Genomic DNA, 24,156 nt, shown 5'->3' on the forward strand with positions numbered 1-24,156 from the left:
GGGGTATTGATCTGAAAAACAGAGGTGCAGAAAGATAGATGCATGGCATTAAAAATTACTTAGACCTGATAGTGAAGGGGAAGATGGAAAAGCAGGACACTTCAGACCATTTTTGCTGTGACACAAGGGGGGAACAACACATTGCTTTCATACTGAAACACTTGAGCAATAAAATTATGAGTTTGCCTAGGAGGCAAACCCGTTCATCATGGGTCTTAACATCTTCTAATTTGCCTGGACTGAATTATGAGGACATATTATTGGCCTAGGCTACACCACAAAATATGAGTAGGATTAAGAGCATTTGAAGGAGCTGACAAGATGCTGAAGCAGAAGAGAACCTTCCAGCTGAGACCAGGAAGTAGGGGTCAGCATTGTATTAGCTGACATACAGGCTGCATCTTGTTTTCCAGTGGCTTAATCGCTTCCCTTAAGCCTACCAGCAAGTAAAAGTAGCAAAAGAAAAAAAAAATAAATGCTTTGTCATAGCTGGAAACAGCAAGTATGTGACAAAGGATGACTCAGTAATATCTCTTGCTTCCTATGAATGTAATTTTTACAGAATACCTCCTTTATTCTTATTCCTTCTTATCTAATATTAAGATAAGAATTCCAGTAGTCAGAATTGTTACAATTATAAGAATTTACTAGCAAGGACAACTTTTTTCTAATGTCCTGGGGACTTATGAATCTACAGCTACAAAGGATATGAATCCTTCCTGCTAATACTGGCCTATAGAGTTCTCCAGGAGAAGAAGCAAACACTGAAGTTGGAAAGAACTGATCTAACTTAGAATTATAGTTCTAATATAAATGAAAAAAATGAAAATCCATATGCACAAAAATACCAAGGAATTTTAGACTCCTTTACATTTGGAGGGGAGGGGGAAGTAATTGTTGGGCATGGGATTTTTTTTTAGATCCACATTTCCCTTCAGGTTTCCACAGGCTCCTGCATAAACATTTCCTGGCTCAATATTGAGTCACTTGCATCACCATAGCTCTTCCACAGAGGCATTTACTTCCTGCTGCAAAGAAGGGGGAGAGAGGCAGTGTGCAGTGCAGCAGCATTTACCCTTTTCAGACAAGGTTTGATTCAGAAAAGAACCAGCCACAACTTGCTGGGTACCAGAAACCGAGAATATGATTCTACTGTTTGATTATCCACACCATACAAAAACAGTGGCAATTGGCTTGCTTCCAATCATACTGAGACCTGGATTGCAGAACAAGTTTGTCTTGCACAGAAACCTTAGGTTTCCAGAGTTGAAAGGCTGTTGGAACTGTTAGTTTCCAATTATTTTGTCTTGGACTGAGCACCTTAACTCCTCCCTGTTCTCTACCTCAGCAGCTAAGATGGAGCACTCCTGCTGGAGCCTGTACAGACAGCAGCTACCCTAGGGACCCCCACACCCTTCCTCTCACATTAACAAGTGGCTAACTTACAGACTAAATAGAAAAAAAAATAGTGTCTAAATTATACTAGTAGATGTCAAGGAAGAGGGGAATCTCAAAAAGGAATTTAAACAGGAAAAGAGATGGATGAGCTTTACAGTTAAGCGTAAGAAAGAAAGTATGCATAAGATACTACATATAAGAAAAAAAAATTGTTTTAAACAAAACACAGAATAAGTCTCCAGGGCTTGCACCACTAATAGAATTGAGAGGAGGGATGAAAAATGTTAGTATTATCTCTGGCTCAGGAAGTCCCAAAGCCATGATTCAGTAGAAGGTAGGATAGTGCACCCAGAAAGGATCATTACATGCTTGACATTTTCTTATACGCTCCCCCAGGCTGCTGTCAGAAACAGGATACCCGGCTAGACAGATGTTTAGTCTGATCCTGTATGACTGCTCTTACTTTGTGATAGTAAGACATAAATGTGGATGAGAAGAAAGTTATGTGCAACTCAGGGGCATCATGTGAAACTTGAAGTTGATGCAGGCAGAGCATGCAACAGTGAGCAGATTCAAACTGTGGTCTTCACCCTTGGGAGTTCATACCATCCAAAATCCTTCTCATACTTTTCAGGACCTGTCTTTAGGACATGGGACACATTTGTAGTCAAACCACTTTCCCTACCCTCCTCTGGTCCTTCTATTTAAAAAAATTTTTTAAAAATTAAAAAAAAAAAAAAAAAAAAAAAAGAAACAAAACCCACAAACATTTCTTTCCTCTCTTTCCATGAATTAATATCTGTGATCATGCTATTGCCATTTTCTCACTTCTGGGTCTTTGCAAGAAAACAAATCTTCCCAGTGCCACCAGTCTCTCGCATATGCAAGTCAAAACCTGTTCACTAAGTACAGTGTCCATTAACCTTCCAGCAGATGTTTAGGAGCAAAGCAGATATGCAGAGATAGTTTGAAATATAATAACAAAGTCACAATGTCAGCCATAATATCTAAGTTGTACATAAATTCCTCAAGTCATCAAAGTTGGAAAAATGGGTCAGGAAGAGTTTTATTTCCTACCTTAGTATACACTACAGTGAAATGAGGAACAACAGTCACAAGAAATTTTCTTTCAGACCAGCCATCAGAAAGACTCCTTCTCTTGCTTCTAGCCATTTTAATTCATGCTCTTGTTACAGACAGGCAGGCTTGCTAAAGATACTGTATATAGAAAAATTTACACAAAAGTTGCAGCAAGTAGCTTATACAGCAGCTCATTTGCTGTGACAAATTTCACAGAGCGTGCCACGCACCAATACTCCATATTCTCTTCTGGGTCACTGAACTGTTTCTGGTTCTAATTCCAGACAAACCATTTTATATGCAAAGCCCTTGGAGATCTAGAACCATTTTCCTTTGCTAGCTCTGACTAGCCTCTACTCTTGGAGCAAGGGTAGTCTGCAAAGCAATATTCAACATGGATGTAGGCCCACTCAGACATTTCTTGAAGGACTATGGAGCCACTCTAGATAAAGGGAACTGCATCATCTTTTTTTTTTTTTCCCCAGTGGTAGCAGCTGTCACTGCAGTTTATGAGGTGATAAAGTTGTCCACAGATACTGTGTGCTCTGGGAACATTTATCAGACAAGCTCTCAAAGGTAATTCTGATTCCAGAACATCTGCTTCCTGGATCTCAACCAAACTTAGGGAGCAAGGCAACAACCTCTGCCAAAACAGGGCTGGTTTGGACCTCAGCTGCAACAGCACACCAGTCACCACAGAATGGCAAAGATGCTCACTCAGCTTAAGAGTCTCCAGGGCCAGACTCAAGTTAAGGATGCACTCTTACTGTCATAGTTTTGGAATTAAGCTGTTTGCTCTTCAAAATTTCATTTTAGGTAAAAAATAGGGGGGGCATTCAGTGATCCATTTCTCTTGGAAGTATTGTACACTCTACAAATTTATTCCTTACTTGATTGAGAAAATTATTTCCTGGTTGTGTGCACCACAGCGTGATACCTAAGATGAGTCTTCAGGATAGAAATACTATATAAGTAATACATTAAGTACTCATAGTGAAATTATTTTCACTGTGGAGGTATACACCTCTCTTCATTTCATCTATCTTTTAAAAATCAATATTTTCTTGATTATGTATCTTATTAATTATCTTTTATAATGGGTGGGTGATTCAGTGACACTACCAACTTAAGCAGCAACTTCAATTAGGTCAGACCTCCCACTTAAAGACTAAAAATACTCGTGAAAAAAGTTTAAAACAGATGGGACTGAGAGCAATATTTTTTTCTCTGTTCTGACAACAGATGAAGCAGCATAGACATCTAATTTAAACTAAAGAACAAAGTCCATGTGTTTATATTATGATAGCCAAAGTCATCTTGCATCAGAAGAAGCGTGACACATGTAGAAGGATTTATTTGAAGCTAATGGACTTCAAAATACAGTGATATTATGTTCTTAGTGCCTATAAATATTTTCTGCTCTGGGATTCTTTCAGAGTTGCAACTTGTGCCACAGTCCAGGTACACCAGATAAGATTCACATAATAATATGAAAAGGGGAAGTTCTCAAAACAACCGAGTTGTTTCACCTACCCCAGTCTACATTTTCCATCAGAGTAACACTAGTTCTTATTGCTAAATAAAAATATGTGTGTCTATGTAAAGAGAGATACAGAGATGGATGTTTTGTTAATTTAAAAGAAGGTTAAAGACCTTTAATTAATCTTCATATATTAAGAAATGTGTATCATTTCTATCATAACACTGCAATCATTCCAATCAAAACATTGCACTCTTATGGAACATTACAATTAATCTGCTACCTCCCCAACTACTATTTCAGTGGCTTTACAATTATTTAAGACCCTTTACCAATTTGCCTCATGACTGAATATGTGTTTCAACATGAAAAACTTTATTGTTAAACCCATAATACTAATCAGGAATACGGAGCAGCAACTTTTTTTGTCGTTGTCCAACACCAGACGAAAAATCACCTTCTAATTAAATGGAAAAGTAGCATAAATATGAAATAAGAGCCAGATACTGATTTTGGAAGCTGCACCATTTTCTCATCTTGCAGGTAAGTCTGCCCTGTCTCTTCTGTCTCCTCAAAAGAAGTCACAGTAAAGGAAAATCTGACCTTAGAAAGATTTGCTATGTATGGTAGACAAAAAGTGTTATTCCCATGACTCCACAATCCCTACATGTTTCAAAAACAGGCACAGAAGAATGAATAAACTGGTAGGTGACAATGATGGCATCTGCAAATAACTTATGACTCATTCAAGTATTTTACATTCAAGGCACAAGTTACAACTCAAATATTTCATTAAATCTACCTAATTTATACCAGAATCCACTGCCTCTTTGTATTTCAAGGGAATAAAAATACACTGGATATTGTGGACAGAACTGATATTTATTGTGGGAATAAATTCCAAACAGAAAGAAAGAGAGAGACTTAGGCTTAATCTCCCTTTTTTTTTTTTTTTTTATAAGAAGAATTTTCTGAGTAAATATACAAGTCATTTGTGGTTCTGATCACCCCAGTATGCTCTTCCATACCTAAGAGTAGAAAAGGTTTCAAATATTTGACAAATCAAGACTAATTATACAGAATTATTGAATCCTTAATACAAAGCCTGAGAGACTTTTTTCTTCTAATGCTGCTTGCTGCTGATGTGAATACCATGAGAAGAGATAAAGCTATGGACCTGTTAATATAAAGACAGTAACAAATTACTTTCAGTTTTGAGAAAAACACTAGACTCTGGATACAAGTTAATTATTAAAGTTCAATTCCATTTCCCCCCCCAGAAAAGGAAAAGTTATTTTAATCACTGTTTTTTTATGCCAAGTGTCTGTTTTACTTGAGAAGAAATTACTTTCCATTTGAAGCATTGCCTACTGAAACAAGAGTTACTCAAGGGCAGTGTTTTATTGATAAAACCTTCTTTGTAATCATCATATGTCATAACATTTTGCACGATTCATGAGGTTCCTGTTTTTACAAAGGCAGAAACAACTCTTAAGTTCTGGGCTGGAGCTAACAAAAAAACCCCAAAGCACTCTCTAGAGCTGGAGTAACTTTTGCATTTTAAGTAAAAGACAGGGCTTCATGAAAGTAGGAAAGGTTATTTGTTACTGTAAGAGCTACCATTTTTAAACTGTTATGAGTATTTGCATACATTTACATGCACGGAAAGCACAGCCATTCAGAACAAACAAGGTTCATTACTAAGGCAAACATGCAGAGTATGACTGAGTGACAACCTCCATAATGGATGATTTAAACTTTATCAGTCCCCTTCATTCACAGGCCATTTTTTCTGTCAAGGAGGAACAGCTAAGGAAGCCTTTCATCCCTTCGGCCACTTTTTATTTTTGACAAACTCTGGGGCTGCCTCTGTTAAGGTGATAAACTACACACTAAGCTGTCTGTTCAGTCTGTCGAAACCTCAGATATGGTCTCTGGCTTCTAACAGGTAACCTTAAATGAATCTCTGAAGTAGTGGAATAGGTAGGAAAACAGGTTTAGCAAAAAGACATCCACAGTTCAGCTTCAACAGTTCAACTTTAAGGCATGTCTGCATGCATTCCTACTGCCTGTGACAATAGTAACACTTCCTTTCAGCCTAATAGGTCCTGAGCCCCATCCTTTGTCTGCTGATTAACTGCTCTATTCATTGACCAGACCACTAATTGCATGCTCCTTATAGTTACCCTACATTACTGTAAGAATTAATGAGACACAATTACAGCTCCCAGAAATCTCAGGCCTAACCAACTGCAAAGCACTCCAACTGAATAAGAACTCCCCAAGAATAAAGAGAAAAATTCAGACCATTGTTCACAGGAAGCAGAATGTTTTTTGTTAAAAAATTGTATTTATTTGAAGCTGTTTCATAATTAGGCCCTGGAGAAGAAGAAGGGGAAAAAAAAAAAAAAAAAAAAAAGAGAATGGAGAAAGAACTTGGGAACCAGCATTCACTGAAAAATCACAGGGGATGCAAAAAGAGAGGCAAAGAGTTCGATATGAGGAAAAAAACCATAAGGGAAGGAGTGCATGAAAAATCAGTGCTATGAATACTGCAAGCATCTATAACCAAACAGCTGTTTAAACAAAGCATGTCCCACTGTATGGGAATTACCACTAATGCAATCTTATATTTGGCTAATATAGCTTCAATCTTGAATAATTTAAAATAAGCACATGGCATGCTTCTGCACTCACGTTGCTGCTGCGATAGAGGAAGAGGAATTTAATTTCCCACTCCTGGAATTTAATATGCATTAGAAGTCAGTGTCATTAGCCATGAAAGTCAAAAGGAAGGACAGAAAATGAGTTTTTTTGAAAATCAGACATATTGAAACCTGCACTCACATTTAATCTGTGTAATCAACAGCCACAGCTATTCAAAGTCTTAGTGACTACAATCACTACCTATTAGCCTGTAAGTAGTTCAAAAGCTATTATTCTCACTTGAACAATTTTCCAATACACAAGAGACAGCTGTTAAGTTAATGAAGTTAATATGCAAAGTCAATATTCTTTGTTATGCAGTCATCTGCCATTGGTTCATCTTCAACATATTTTCACCATGTAAATTTGATTTAAATTACATGTATAGTTTGACAAAGCCACTGGTACTTAAAATAGAGACTGAAATGCAACGCTATACTTTATAGTCCTGGTAACCATTTTCTAGGGTACAATTTATAGCAGCCATTGAGACCCCTAAGAATGTCATAGACTGGCACTGCTACATTCCAGAATCAACATCTTTGGACAGAGACAACATTTTTTGTACAACTCTACAGGGATTCTCAATAATTGCACCTAACTGCGGTAATAGTTTAAATTCATGGCAAATGGATGTTCTTCTGATAGGATCACTCACTGATATCACAGCAGAACACTTTCCTGCATGAAGCTGACAGTTACCACCATGTGGTGCTGAATCCCAAGCAGGAAACAAGGCACGAATATGGATCAGAGACCTTTGTGTTCAGTGTATAATAAGTCCAATATCCCTGTCATAGAACAGCAATCATTAACTCAGGGATCTTTTGTTAAATGGCCCCTGTGGCTGGACTGGTAACAGCAGGGATTGAATTTGCAATTTCTGTATCTCAAAATATCTCCCTTTTATGATTATGATCACATCCAGTGTCGTAGATATATTTCTACTTACCATCCCCAAGACTAAATTCATCTGTCAGAGAGACTGCAAGCCAACAAATTCATGCATTTCCAAAGTAAGTCTCTGGGATGTGAAGTGAAAATACCCATTTCTATTAAGCTTGACTGATTAATCAACTTCAGTGGAGGACCACAAAGCTTACATAGGCAGCTTTGGCTCTGGCAGTATTAATTGAAATGGACTTTCTGCATCTCTTGAAAAAAAAATTTTTGAAAAAAAGGAAACCTTTGTCTCAAATAAAACTAGCTTGTTCGAGCTATAAAATAAAACAAGTACTAATTCCTGCAGAGTGTGATGTAAAATTATTTCTGCTAGTACAGATAATGTATTCTGGTATCTGGTCCTTCATTTCTGATGTGATGAAATAACTTGAACAAATAGAAAATACGCCTGTTCCTGAGGCTAGATGTAATTTCTAGTTAAAGTCTCTATCTTCATAAGAGAAAAAGGAGTCCTTCCTGCAGACAAACACTGAGAGCCCACTCTTTAGGTCATCAATACTAACTAAGGTAGAACATCTAAGTGAAAGATAATTAGAGACATACAGGAACTGCATCTTAAGAGAAAAAGGTTTCAAGACATAATCTGAGTTCACTCACACCATTTCTACTGTCCTGTTCCACTACCAACTTCTTTAGAGCTACTTGTGATTTATGGTGCTGCACATATAATCAGCAAAAGACAATGTGCTAATTTTTTCTGGAACTGGTTCACCCAAGGAAGCTTCCACTTCATCATTTCTCATCCTTTAGTTTGTATGTTTCACATCACAGGCTTCACTGCTAGGGACTTTCCTTCCTTTTCATTGTTATGTCTGCATCCAGCCTCCTCTCTTCCTGCAAGCAGCTCTGTTCAGTAATGGTTATGCCCATCCTGTCACCTAACCATGGCCCCAGAAGTATCTTTAAGACTAGAACCACCAACAGAACAGGTGCTAGACACAGAAGTCATACACTGTCAGGCATTATTTGTTGAACTTTCATCTGTAGGACAGCCCTGTAGACAGATGAACAGGAGACAGATCACTGTTGGGTTGCTCTGGCAGTCATCCTTCAGAGCAGCATGAGCAGAGGCTGTGTCACACCTTATCTGTGTGCAGTGATAAACTCACATCAGATCCCTACAGGACAAGGCCGACAGTTGATTTACACTAGAAAGGTTAATATAGAAATTATGCTAACAAGACTTCTCTTCCCAAGCAACTTATACCTAACCCTCAAGAGAAGTAAAATGTACAGGTGAAAGAACTTCTTACACAGCTTCTGCACTAGGGTTTTTGCTGGCACAGATATGTCAGCAAAAAATTCATATCCCTCCCTGACAGGCCTCCTTGATAACACTTTCAAGTGCAAACCAGGTGTCAGTATTTCAGTTATGAGAGAAGAAAAAGAGTTCTACACTAGTCAGGAGCTGAATATGTAGCCTTTCATGACCTGGAAAAGCCCTTATTCCAAGGAGGTCAAATCCCATGATCATATTTTTCACGAGCATTATGTCTCACAAGAACTGATTAACACAGGACTAATGTGGTATTGTATTGTATTAACACATACGGTAGGTAAATATATAATTTCAATCAACAAGCCACTTATATTCTGCATTCCCATCTAAAAAATGCTTGTTTACATGGCATTAAAGTCACATAAAAAAAAAAATGAAAGCATGGGAGGTAGAAACACTTCTATGTAAAAATGTGCTGTGATTTTTAGATAAGACTAAAAGTTATTTTAAATCTATCAAACACTGGACATTTCAGCTGCTAGCATTTGCAATTCAGAAAGATTTAGATAATTCTAAGAGGTTCTATAGATTGAGTTTCTAAATCATGAAACAAGATGACCAAGTACAAACATATTTAATTTTAATCAACATTGTTATGTAGAAAGTTACTGGCTTGAGAGCACCTACATAGCTTTTAACTACAAGGTTTGTAATTTAATACATAGCATACAGCATTAGGCAATAACCCCACAAATGAAGAGAAGATTGGAAGAAGACATGCTGCCACAGGCAGAACTGAAGAGTGTCCCTTGAGGATTACCATCACTATACTGTTCCTAACTTAGCCTACCATACTCTCATCATCACCACTTCAGTTGCTCTCTAAGTGTATGAAATTACTTATGGAATAGATTTAGGCTTTGCACTGATGTGGCAATAGATAAGGCCCCTTGAAGTCACCCCTCACTGATATGAAGTGCAAGGGCTATGGTCCACCTGAGAGGTTCCTCAGTACAAGCAATGATGCCCTGTGATAAAAATCAGCATGAATAAACCAAAATGTTTCTAACTCCTTACACATGCAATATTCAAGACTATCGATTAGCCAAGCAGCATGAACCTCTGAGATGCAAGAAAGACTCAGTCACAGTAATTTCTTTAATTAAATAATGATCATATATTGAATATGCAGAAAGAAAACAGGTTTCACAAGCAAAAAGCGGTCTGTGGCATCTAAGCATTTAAATCACTACTACAAAACTGTATCCTACTCCTAACATATTTTTTAGCATTTTTTGTAAGCTACTAAGATTACTTATAGCCAGAACTGTGGCAAAACTGAGATTGTATGAAAACTGTCCACATATCATTAGCTAAGAAAAGACACTGGTATTAGTTCAGGCACCAACCTAATCTTATGAATTAGCTCTATTCTTGCAAACAACACTAAAGGAAAACAATTTGGCAATGAGGCAAAAGCAACACTACGCACATGCCCCCCTTTCATCCTCACCTTGTTCACTGCCCTTGCAACAATCCGTTTAGTTGCACTATCCAAAAATCCTACTGCCCAGGACATCAGTCTTTGGCAAGGCAATTTCCTCTTTCCTATGTGGTTGGCAGCCTCTGTATCCTCAGCATTGTTTGCTCTTAGGCTTTTTCTGTCAAAGTCCAAGCTCCAACTTGTTCACTCTTTCCCCAATACTCTTAAACCTAGAAGCTTTCTCTTTCCCTCATCTTCCTGCCTAAAGCAGCTACTGACACTTGTCTAGCGATTTGGGCAGCAGCAGAAGCCAACATCTGTAAGTTATTTCCATTCTTCCAGCCACTTTTATCTACCAGGACATAAGCCAAGGGATCCTTCTTGCCAATGACCACTGTGATCCTTAGGAAAACTTGGTTCATCGTCACATGAAAAAAGATGCAGTGCAATTGAAGGACACAGATTTTACAGTTTTTCTTTAGCACGAGAATCCTTGTTTATATCTCTATATTCCTTTCCACTTCTGCTGCACTCTAAGGAAAACTGCAGCATGGAAGGTAAAGGCCTAGCATGGAAGGAAAGTGTTACGTTTCCACTCTGCACTTCAGTTACAGATAACCCATGAAGTGAACTAAAAAGTGAAGAAATCAGGTCATACACAGCCTGAGTAAAGGTCAGTTTATACCCTGAATTACTATTACTAGTTTCAGAAGAGCAACCAGCAAAGTCATTTCAGTGACAAAAGCATTTTGTTGACATAAGGTTTTGCATTATTTAACTACCTGTGGTACATAGTCCTAGCTCTACCCCTTTTGTCAATGAAACAGAATTTGGCTAATCTGAAAACTGCGTATTGGATGCACATTGGTCAAAACCCAGATTTGAGTGACAAAATAGTCAATTTTGAGCCTTATTGATTCCCTTTATGGTATTTTTAGAAGTTAGCTAGCTTTATTAGTACTGGAGTCCTATGTTTCATACATGCCAATATGAAAGGAAAGCCAGTCACTGGAAATTAACTGTGCTAGTGCCTTTAATAGGTACACAACCTGTAAGAGTAGAAAGACAAAAAGACAGTTCAAAGAAATATAGGATATGACTAGGAAGAAACATACCCCAAACAGAAGCATAATTAAGGATCCAAATTACCAATTAACAATAAATAGCCAGTAAGGACCACATGTGGAAGAATGTATGGATGTGTGAAGAATTAAGGGGCTATATTCCAACTAAGCTTTATTCATGGAGAATTCCAAGGTATTTAGGCTCCTAAGGCCTACTTAGGAACTTAAAATCCCACTCAATACTACAGGAAATCAGCCACCTCCAATCTCTTAGGATTTGGGCTTAAGGTTCACTACTGTAAGGCATCAGTGAAGATACCTCTCTGGTCCATGTCTCACTGGAGCAGGCAAACAGAAGAGTATTGCAAAGAAACTCTTGATGCACCAGTGACCTCTCTATTAACATGCACAAAAATTAGAATAATTTCTGAAAAAGCAACAAAGGAAATTTACATTTTTCAAGCAACCTGATACTAAAAATTAAATAGGGTTTACTATACTTTAATGAAGAGAATACCAGCCGTACATGTGTTGGTACTTTTTTTTTCACACTTGGATTTTATTTCCTGTATGCCATGATATACCTCACAAGTTTAAGAAATGCATCATTTACTCATTACCTCAACTTTATTTCAGAGCTCCTCAGTTACAGAGGTGGCCAGGTTAAAGAAAATTCAGGTGGTTTGTCTGATAAAAGTTGGTGTCAAAACCAACCTTATACATTTTCTGTTAGCTGAAGTCATAATAATAATAATAATAATAAAAAATAAATAAAAAAATACAGTGCTTGCTTTATTTTACCTTTTTCCAGTATAAGCTCTTGTAATTAAACTTTCCACTTTTCCAAGTAGCTGACTATGTATTCTTGCACAGCAGGAGGTTTTCTACATAGACATATTGACTTGGACAATAAACAAAGCAGAAATCCCTGACTGGAATTTACAGCTAAATTAAACTATGCATATTGCTACTAAAATTTGCATATCTGTCTTTCAACATTAAAAAAAAAAAAAAAAAAAAAAGTTTAAATTCAGTGAATTTGAGCTCTGCACTGCTTTCCAATGAAAAAAAAATTAAATTATTTAAATTGTAATTTCCATATTTATTTAGGCTCTACGTCAAACAAAATCTGTGCAAAAAAAAACTGATGCTGCCCTGATGAGATCTGAAAGATGATAGCACAAAAGTGAAGGAAAGCTTCTCCTTAAGAGATGACTTAAACAGTACTTACAAAATACTGATGAAGGGCCAGTGAATTCTAAATTATATTTACAGCATCTCTTATCACTCTGTCCTTCAACCACAAAATACATGGAAGCAGTTAACAAGTTTTGCAGAAATATCACCCAACTTTTCCCTTCAGTGTTGACTTTCCTCATGAAACATTAACAGATCAGTCAGCATTGGCTTCTTTCAATAAAGCTGGCAATGAATTTCACTGACACTTTTTCAATGATTTTTTTTGACAGAACACTGCAAACACTGCATCATCATTAACTCTCCTCAGCCATCAGCCATCCCTAGAAATTACTCACTTTTTTTTTTTTTTTTTTTTTTTAATTTTCTCATCTCTTTTTCACCGTATCCTGGACACCTGGATGACTTAGGAATTTGATTTAAAGCAACTAGTGCTTCTAGATTATTTCACCTGGGTCTACCTCTCTACAAAAATCACACATTGTGATACACATATGCTAGCATAGTGGTTTTTAGATCAGCACAAAACCTGAAGAAGTTATATTACTCTGAGATACTTTTCCAGTATAAAAGTTGGATATATTCTAGGGATTATATTGATCGTTGGGTTGGGGGTTTTCTTCATTTTTATTATTATTATTGATATTTTTTAAAAACTGAAGCAGTGAATATCAGTAAAGCTCTCACTAAATTATGACTACTGACACAGTGTGTACTTTATGGCTTTCCATACTCCTGCTTGCTCTGGGCAGGCTGTCAAGGGCATCTGTAACCTATGCTTACAGAATAATTGAATCACAGAATCAGCCAGGTTGGAAAGTACCTCTGAGATCATCAAGTCCAAGCCTTAATCCACTACCACTGTGGTTCCCAGACCATGGCACTGAGTGCCACACTCAGTTTCTTCTTAAAACCCTCCAGGGATGGAGAATCCACCATCTCCCTGGGCAGCCCATTCCAATGTCTGATCACCCTCTCTGTAAAGAATTTCCTCCTAACATCTAGTCTAAGCCTCCCCTGGCAGAGCTTAAGTCCATGCCCTCTTGTCTTACTGGTAGCTACTTGGGAGAAGAGACCAACCCCCCCCCTGGCTCCAACGTCCTTTCAGTGAGTTGTAGAGTGATGAGGTCTCCCCTGAGCCTCCTCTTCTCCAGACTGAACACCCCCAGCTCCCTCAGCCCTTCCTCACAGGACTTGTGCTGGATCCCTTCACAGCCTCCTTGCTCTTCTCTGGACCTGCTCCAGCACCTCAGTCTCCTTCCTGAACTGAGGGGCCCAGAACTGGACACAGAATTCAAGGTGTGGTCTCCCCAGCACTGCTTAGGTCTTTAGAGTTTGGCTACTCCTCAGCTGGAGGGTGGAGAAGGAATAAATGGCATTCTGGCAAAAGTAAGGAACTTGGCCATGACTTTAAGAAATTTCCTAGAGTTGATTATGCAGATAAGCATTCCAGACATTCTTTTCTTTGGTTTCAGATTAAAAACCCCACAACCATTAACAATGAAATTACAAGATTTCTAACACCCCAGTGAGATGCACAGATCAGCTCATACCTCTCAGAACACTTCTAGCACACCTTGTAGACTTGCCCAGATCTCTGAATCATGCTCCTGAATTTTTCCTGCAAATATAACTGAAACTTTTTTCTTCTCTAACAAACAAGCTGTGAGAACAGTGCACAAGACCACAACATCTAGCATGGAGGATGTGGCTATAAACAGCTCAGTATCATCAAAAGGTCTCATGGAGGTTGGTGAGACTCTCTAAAATGGAATGGAACAAAGTACCCCTTGTGAGATCCAGGTGTTGCACTGTTACATCAGATTTTTTTGCAAAATGCTGCATTCAGATATTGCATGACATATAACTGAGGAAGCAGAGGGGTAATTTTATTCTCCAAAAGTGCAATGAAAACTAGATAAGTAGCCTCAGTGATACAGACCATTTACCTGGAAGCCACCAACAAGTTATCTGCATTCCAGTCCAATCACAGCAAACCAAAAAACACAAGAACAAATGACTTCCAGTGAGGTAAGTACAAGATGCTGAGAGCTCACTGGGATGTGTTCAGGACATTGAAGTCAATAGGAGTCAAGGTCCATAATTTTCCAAGTAAGATTTCAGAGTAGGAAACCAAGCCAGCAGTTAAACATTTCAGAATCAGGACTGAAATGAATGAGTTAAAGATTAATTCACTCACAGACTGTGTGTACATGGTCACCTCATGGGGCCATCACCAGGAAGACAAGAGATCTTCTTAGAAGAACTGGCTGTACCTGAGGCTAATTAACAGATATGCTGACTGTAAATAAAAGCAGGAGGTGGTAAGCAGAAAAGAACAGGAAGTTTGATGGGGCTCCCAACTGATGCTCTGTGTCAATAAACGTCAGTTGAAACCCAGATTATGCTTTTGTACTCTTTTAAGGAAAGCATTACTATATTATTATTCTGTAACACAGTCTAATCTAGTCTCCATACGAGGGAAGATATTTTTGATCAACTCCACATTTATTAATTACAAAACCAAGCATATTGAAGCTACTTTGTTTTACACACAGAATGAAGCAACTTACTTAAAAGTGGAAATTATGCTATTTAGCTTTACTACCCATAAAACTAAGAACTATTTCTTATATCACAATTTAAAGTAGTGAGCCTTATAAAATACTGTCTGTTTCAAAAACACCAGTGAGAAAGCTGTATAAAACTGACAAGAGGCTGACATACACAACAACAATTAGGCCTTTAGAGCACAGAAACAATTTACTCTCATAATTTCCTACACCTGTAGAAGATACACCCCCTAAACTCTCTGGGTTTTGACATGAGATTCTTCATATGCATTTTAACATAGAATTTTCTTTCACTGACTCTCACAAATTGTCTGCCAATAAAGGGTTACCTAATAAAAACAGTTTTGATAGTATGAACATTGAAAAGATGGAGATATTCATTGTCCATTCTCTGCCCTATACTCCAAAAAGTTAACTCCCACTGCAAAATGGACTTTGTTTGCTAATTCCCTGTCCCATTTAAAGACCCAATTTACAAACCTTTTCTCACACAAGCCAATTCTTGAAAGTAACCAGGATATGAGGATAGACTATTTTGCATGCGAAAGTTTTGCAGGATGCAATCTTCCTTTTTCCTTGAAGTTTAAGTAGTTACTATCTACTACTTAAGTGAAAGAAATTTAACAGTCTCAGTCCAATTACTTCTGAACACGTTTATTTCACACCCAATTACTTCCCACAGTTCTTCCATTTTTAAAAGGGTGGACAGATTTGGCAACTCTACTTGATTCTCACTTCTCGCCACTATCATTAAGACTCAGATTAAGGCATACAGATGATGTGAGAGAGGTTGCACTGCACTCACTATTCTTGACACGCTTTAGAGACAGGATTACAATCTCTCCTTTCACTTCACAAAATTTCTAAGTTAATTCTAAAAGAGTTTACATACTTCCAGTGCTTTTTTTAGGAAAACTTGGACATAATTTTTTGCTAATTTTTCCAACTCATGAATTCTAATGTATTAAAATTTCTTCCTTATAAAATGATTGCTTGAAGTCCAGTTAATTGACTGTGTAGCACTATGCTTCAAAAAAAATCTGGATTCCACACAGGAACAGCTGGAGAATAGTTCAATAGGAGCTCATTCTTATACTTCAGTATTGCCCTTTCCATTCTCCATCCACTTTTACACCACAATTTTGATAGTAGAATGATGAATCTCTTTCTCAACACTACTCAAACTATTTCTTCTTTTCAGATGTTGTCTGGCTATTATCTTCTCTTTCAAATATTTAATGAAAATCTAAAATAACGACAAGGAAGAGGGAAATTACTGATCATCAGCTGACGATGTGCTATAATCAAATTCTGCTGACAGAAATTTGAAGGAAAAATGCATGCCCTGTCATGAAAAGAAATGAGACCCAACCTATTTTGGTCAATATAACTACCAAGTATAAGTACACCTTAAGTATACAGGTGTATGACTAGATATGACTAGATCTACTTTCAGGCAATAGTAAAATTCTGAAGAGTTTATTAAAAATATAGAAAAAAAAATTGCTGCTGCCTTACAAAACTCTAAGCACATGCTCATTTACAGATTTGATCCTTAATGCTAAAAAAGCATAGTACTTCTTAGCAGTCATAAAGCAATCTAAATTGAATTGCCATGAGAACAAAATATCTGGTTAGATATTTCTGCAAGAGTGCTAAGACGCAAAACAACCAATAAAGAATAACAATCAACTTTTCCATAAGAAACACCATATGTTGCCAGTTACTGACAGATTCTGGCTACAAACTGCATTCTAACACTGAACTAATGACAGAACATAACACGTATTAAAACTAATGTAGGTCATATTAACAATTTTCCTCCCTGAATTTCAATATTCACTTTGTTTTCTCGTCTTGTATTAATTCAACATCCAGTGAACTCTGCAGGAGTCTTGCACTAATGTTGTACCCACCACCTCTGGAAGAACACTGGAAAAGGCTCAGGTTTGTATTTAAGAGAGTTGTGGCAAATTCTTACTGCTACAAGAAGAAATGAAAGAGAAAGGGAGGTGGCAAAACTGAAAACAAAAATCAGAAGCTTGAGACTCCAGAATTCCAACCTATTCAGATGAAACTCTCTGTCCCCAGGAGCCTATCTTTTGTGGTTGGCTTACACTTTTCTTGGAGGAAGAAGTTTAATTTCTGGTAAATTTTGCTGAATTGCAGATTGCCAATAGGCACACTTACTCATTTATCAGTGTACTTCTCCTTACCCAAGGATGGCTATGCCAATTCAGATTAAAAGTAGCTCAGTAGCCTGCTTCCAAAAGCAGCTGCAAGTCAGAGCCAAGAGAAAAGAGCATGAGCAAAGAAATCAAATATACTATTTTCCCTGAATAACTCCCCTGCTTTCAACTATATTCCTCTCTGGAATTCCTGAGACTGATGTGATCTATCTGTTTAGCTTGCACAATGAGCCTTCTCTCTAAAGCACTTAGCCCATTACCCCTTAAATTCACACACACTGCATCCACAACATCCCAAAGCAAAGCTACCTTGGGCAAAGAACTAAAAACTGCATTACATAGGTGATATGTCTTGTGCTCATCCAGTGTTTAGTGGATACAGCTACTCACACTGGCTTATTAAAGCCCAGCTAAAACAAAAAGTAAGATTGACACACCCCTTGAAAGAAACTTTGAGTTTGTACATATCCCAGCAAGCTGAGTCCAGTGGGAACTAGTGTTCTGCACACAGTAAAATGTTGGAATAGTAAGAATTATAACAAGGTTGAATATAGCTGGAAAAGCAAGCAGATGTCATGACTGAAAAAACAGACACCCTAACAAAAGCAGCAAAAAACCCTCTGTGAGCCTCCCTCAGCCCAGCAACTGAATTTCGATCCAAAGAGGTTAAATATAGGACTGCTTGAAAATTTTCCACTGCATCTATTTTTGTTGGAAAATGAGGCTTTAAGCTACAACCTTTTTGGCTGGATTTTTTTTTTTCTTTGTTATATCTACATATGTGCTTCTGCAAGTATACTTTTATTACCAAAAAGTCAAACTTAAAAAACAAAATATTTTAATTGAAAATATAAAATGTTATTAAGAAATGCTAGTGTCACATTATTACTAATACTTCAGTAAACCAGTGGCTAACCTGCTTTACGTGCCAAATATCGTCTATCAACTAGACTTACCATTTAAATGACAACTGCTACAACAAGTCACTTCAAGGCATTTCCTACTTCCAGCACTTTCCCAAAGGAAAAAGACCATAGCAGTGTTGAAGGTGGCAGGCAGCCTCAGCCTTGCAGAACAGGACCAGCAGACACCCAGGCAATAATGTCAGAGGAGGACTACAGCCAATATTTTTCAAATCACGAAGATTTAGTTTTCAGATAAAGCCTTCCAGTCCTCTGAATTCTGTAAAGCATGTAATTCTTTTCTAGAAAATTAAGACAAAAATGAAAAAAACTTTGTAGTTTTTGATTAAAAAATCATAGAGAAAATTTCAGGGGTCAAGCAAGCATTCATTGACCTAAAGATTGAAACCTAGCATCTGCACCCACCCCCATACACACAAATCAGAAAAACTTTAAACCACAGTAAAATGTTACAAAGTTTCCTGTCAGCAGGACTGTTCAAAAGCTAAGGAGCTAAAATTAAACAAAACCAGTAAAGGCTTATTAGATGGGATAACTTTGTGTATGAGCCCAAAGTTATAGCAGACCAAGCAGCCTAACATACAAAAGCAAAGGATGAAGCTAAGAATCAAACAATGACCATGCTTCCTAGTTAAAAATCTGTAATACAAAATACTCTGCATAGCAAAATTGGCAAAGTGGCAAGTAAACGAGATATTGCATTTATCATTCCCTTTCAGGACTCTCTAATTCAGTGAATTAACCAGAAGGATAGATTTAATAAAAACAATACAACAAAAAGTGAGAGTAACAGCTATCCCATAATGGCTATTATCACCCATTTTCTTAGAACCCCACAATTCACTGGAAGAATTGAAAGGCTTTCACCCAGAAATAGGCTCTGACCAGACCAAGACAGGGAAGCACCCAACTACAGGTATAATGTTAGAACTAAATTTCTCAATTCCATCTCTTCCCTTGTGGCTCTTTCCTGCCAAACAATTACATCCCTCTGCACTGAAAGCAAAATAGAAATAGATAAATGTTTTTAAAAGTGAGTTTCTACTGAGGCTTGACACCTGAGAGCTCCCCATAAGCAGCTCCAAACACTGCCTAGTGCTGATTCCCTGCACAAAGTTAACATCTTTGACTGTCTAATGTTATAAAGTGAAAAGTGTTAACATGGCTTGTCATTCTTGAGGCAAATTTATTCATAAAAATTACCACATGCCCAAGCCTGCCATCCTTATTCATATTTGGAATCACCAGCCACTTATGTGTTGTCCCAGCAAAATTAACACAGTGAAAGATAGTCAGGATCTAACCCTAGAGATAAAAAATTTGTTTAGTGTAAGTGAAATACAAAGAAGAAATATTCAAAATGAGTGATGAAAGATATGTTTGTTGTTTCCATTTTAACTCCAGGGCACTGAGTAAATTCAGTAATAATTTCTCAGGGTGATTTTGATGATTCAATATTTTAAAAATTACCACTCTGCATCCTTCATAAAAAGCTGGGATTGGAAACAGTGACACTTAAAAAATGTCTACATCAAATATGCATGCAAAACATTAGTTCCTTCAATTATGCCATTACTGAGGTGCAAAAAGTAGTGTTAGAATTTATGAACAACTTTGTTTTGTTCAAGGATTTAATGACACACGTTCTTCTTCAAATCAGTTATATGGTTTCACTCTCTCCTGTCTGGGTTTTATCCTTATCCATACCTTTCAATGAAAGTCTCATTTTTCTTTCAGTTCACTTCTTACTCATAAGTGCACCACCTCATTAACTTCTCATTAATTTAGAGTATGTGAGAGGGCATACACATAAGCTTATGTCTCCATATAGTTTATGCAAAAGTTAGTAAGACAAAGTGGACTATGCTGCCTAATCTTGTCTCTGCATCAAGTCAGGTAGCCCAGACTAGCCTACTGCAGATCCTTAGCTCAAAGCCTTTCATAGCTATTTTTTTCACGTCTGCTTCCACAAGGCTGGATCAGGAAGCAGAGAGCTGCACACAGGCTGGGATAGATTTCTAGCCAGGAGTGCCACGGCTCCTTGCAGTGTGGCAACTGAGCCACTTTGATGTACGGTACATGAGAGAACCCTGCACTCCCCAGCTCCTCTGTCGGGATTCTTCCTTGCCAGCACTGATACACAGAGTTGGTAAGAGTTATTTGTGCTATTACCCTGTCCACTATCACCTAACCTAAATATAGATGCCACAGACTGGAGGAGGTCAAGTTAATAGATAGATGCCTCCTAATTCCTACAGTAGACCTGACACTGAACACCACATTCATGCATGCAATACAATCTTAAGGCCAGATTGCAACTTTTATTTGGAAGCCCCAGGTGGCTACCACTCCATCAGCTATGCCAGCTGACAATCCTGTAGCTAGTGACTATTTACTAGAAGCTTTGCATGGGTTTACACCCAAGTTGTTAAAACTGAGGTCTCCAAAACTGAAGACTGACCAAATTGCCTTCTCAACCCATGCTAGGGGTAACCACGTGTCATTAAGTATACATGAGCATTAACAACATGTTGATGGAGCATGGAGAGAGAGAACTGTAAATATGATGGCAGATATCACTGGTGTGCTAGAGGTGTGGACAATTTTGACTTTCAGGACCTCCCCTTGCCAACCTGGATCCATGTAAACTCTCTGAGGTTCAAGAGTGTATTTACATACTAATGTTCTAGCAGTTGCCAGAAAGTAAATTAATGGTTAGCTGGGCAGTCAGAGGAAGACAACATTAATAACTACAGCCCTACATACTCAATGTAGTTAGCAATTTAACTGCACGATATTTGTATGATTTTCCAAATACCATGACAATGAATCAATGGACTGTTTAACTCAGGACAATCTGTCTAAAATTGACAGGATTTATCATGTGTGAAACATCATACAACAAGGTATTACAATCTGTAGCACAGATAAGATTATAAATAAAGATTGCTAAATAATGGACAAAAATTTTAAAATAATAGTAAGGAAAATTAAATATTACCCTCAAGAACACTTACTTTCTTTCATGATCCTTACAGTCAGTATTTCCTTGCACTCCTTTCTCCTGCATTGTCACTAATGAGAAATGAGGCAATATACAATTACACTGAGAGAGACAATATACTGCAGCCTGATCATCAACTGCATAGTGTTGGATAATAATGGTAAAACCTTCAATACCTGTTGGTCTTACACTACTCTCATACTAAACTGCTATTCCCACTGACCTATGCTCAAATCAGCTGCTCATGCTGCTTCTCTAGTAAAGCCCAGACATCCAAAGCAACCTCAAGATACCTAACCATAGTCTGCTTCTATGTCCAGCAGAAAATCCTCCAGCCACTTCGAGGGCCACAACCTGCCACTTCACTGTTGGAGCAAGCCTCAGAACACAGCACCGCTTAATCACACAGTCATTCTTCTTTTTTGGACAGAAAAATACTTTTCCTGGAGTTTCTCCTCCTTCTCTGACACTTTCTCACAGCTCTCCAGAAGCTCTCCAGAAGCTGTGAGAAGTACTGCAGCATATTGTACTCAGCCTACTTTCTTTTTGCCTAAAGGCTCTCTCATGTCTCACTGAACAGCAGCAGCACCACGGCCCATCCACAAGCCAATCCAACATCTCTGAAAATATGGAAGAAGAATATTGATTTTGTCTGCAAATAGTTCTCAAGAATCACAATAAAATACAGGCTGCCTCAGATGAGGTGTCAATGCCATTTAATTTTATTTGGTTTTTAAGGAAAAATATCTACCAAAATACAAGATATATATGCATGCTGTAATCCACAGACTTATGGAAGCACAAATCAATGTGTTCCTTCCAACATCTGGAATGTCCATCATGTTCCTCAGTTCTGGAATACCTGTGGAACGTGAGAGAAAAGGATGGATTGGAAAGGTTTCTCTAATTTCTAACTGAAAAAAAACCTGAACACAGTAAGATGACACAATTCCACCTTACACTGTCTACTAACTTGCCTGGTAAAATATTCTTTCTTTCTACTCCTATTTATCTTGTCCTCAAAAAGGTCCTCAGTTTCTAGTTTCATAGTGTTGTTTCATGTACTGGCCATGCAAAAATCCCCTACGTCTTGTAGCTAACCAGTATTTGTGTAGATACTCTCTGGATAAAGCTCTGTGGCCTGCAATAGGAAGGAGGTAATCTTAGACAGCCCCTTCTGGATTTAATCCATGAAATTACTGCCTTCAAAGCTTCATTCTAACAAGATTATTTGAACAATTTCCATGGACTGAGTTCTTTTCAAACATTTTAATAAAAGCATTGTTCATTGACCTATCCAAGGCAGACAATGCCACAATAAAATTTATTGGAGAACATTAGGTGGGAATTAAAAAGCAGTTTTTTCAATCTTATAAAATAAACATTTGTATTTTCCAATTTAAAAATATCATTTTAAATCCTAGATTTTGTGTGGTATTTTTCTTTCTGGTAAAACAAAGAAACCAAAAAAAACCCCAAACCAACCAAACGAAAACTTTACTAATTTATTCATTTCAAGATAAAATACCCTAGTTATCATTACCTGCTTTGGTGTTGTCCATATTATCTTAAATGCAAAACTTTATATGCACACAAAAATTAAACTTATGTTAGAGAGGCCATACTAAATGAGTATCTGTGGTAACAGAGACTTGCAGAAGTGTTATTTGCTGTCAAATCTACAAGTTTGCAAAAGGTTGTAGCATCTGTAACATTTTACTAGCTTTATGCTTCTGCATGATTTGATGACTGGACATCTGGCTTGAAATCCCTACAAAAAGTGCTCTGAAGTAATCTGTACTGTTATAGCAAAGCTCAGCTTTTCAGAAAAAGCAGCTGCTGTATTTTCCGGAATAAACACACCAACCATTTTAAAGACTTGACCTTTGATTCCTACATCTCAGTACTTCTTCTGACTTCAGGGAAGTCTCAGTACATGGGGAACACACAATGGTCTGTGATTCCACAGCCTTGAGCTATCCAGGCTGCTTTTCACTCACATAAAGTAAAGCAACCTCCCCACAGCTGTGCCATTTTATATACCTGAAAGATAATTTCAAAAATTATCATGGTCTTACTCGGGAGTTCGGATATGCAGTCACTGCTAAATTGTCAAAAAGTTCCGTATTTCCAAGTATGTCATTAATAAACAGCTTCAAGACACACAGTATCTTTGTGTTGCATCTCTTCTCATAATGTAAGAAAACAAGAGCAGATGAACGACAGTAAAAATGAAGCCAAAGGTACTGTTGAGAAACTTAGTATTCTCTTATTTCTAGGAGAGTTATAGTGTAATTCTAAACTGTAGCATTCAGCATGTCTCCTGAGTTTCCTTGCTGAAATATTGCAATGGAAATTTTACAGCATCTGTGTTGCTTTTGGAAGACATCCCCTCACATCTGCTGTCTCGGTAGTGTAGTGTTTAAGTTCAGCGTAAAAAGGTACTTTGTAACAGGCAATGGGAAGCCTGACAGAGCGGTAATTTACAGGCTCACCCAGCTCTCCTGACTAGACTTCTATACGTTTTGTAGAGATTTTAAAATAAGGTATTCTTCAAGCCGCTAGCAGCGTAACATTCAATTCTTAAAATGGAGCATCACATCCAGGACTGGAAAGAGACTTTTTAAACCCCTGTCAGTCACAGAGATCTCAGCCAGATGACAAATTTTTCATTCTGTTTTTCCTCACTGTGAATTGTTCAATCTCCTAACACTTTTCTGTAGGATATTAGCTAAATTAAGCACTAAAATAACCCTCAGACGCTTTTGGAAAAGTATTGATTTTGATCAGAATTTACAACATAGACGTTGTAGTGGGATTTTTTATTACACATCCCGGGATGTGACACCCGGGGGAGCACGGCCACGTCCTCCAAGC

At 37.7% G+C, this 24,156-nt stretch overlaps 1 long non-coding RNA gene across 1 annotated transcript in view; it reads right to left on the bottom strand.

The window, feature by feature from the left end:
• Positions 1–24,156, bottom strand: part of LOC139792071 (uncharacterized) — a 34,904-nt gene that overhangs the window by 9,889 nt on the left and 859 nt on the right. The window contains exons 2-3 of the long non-coding RNA XR_011724133.1: positions 21,287–22,141; positions 18,309–18,551 (exon numbers count right to left, since the gene is read on the bottom strand). This is a non-coding gene — a long non-coding RNA (uncharacterized lncRNA). The remainder of the gene's footprint in view (positions 1–18,308; positions 18,552–21,286; positions 22,142–24,156) is intronic.

The sequence above is a fragment of the Heliangelus exortis genome, chromosome 2, assembly GCF_036169615.1.
Source record: "Heliangelus exortis chromosome 2, bHelExo1.hap1, whole genome shotgun sequence".
In the NCBI taxonomy this organism is placed as follows: domain Eukaryota; kingdom Metazoa; phylum Chordata; class Aves; order Apodiformes; family Trochilidae; genus Heliangelus; species Heliangelus exortis.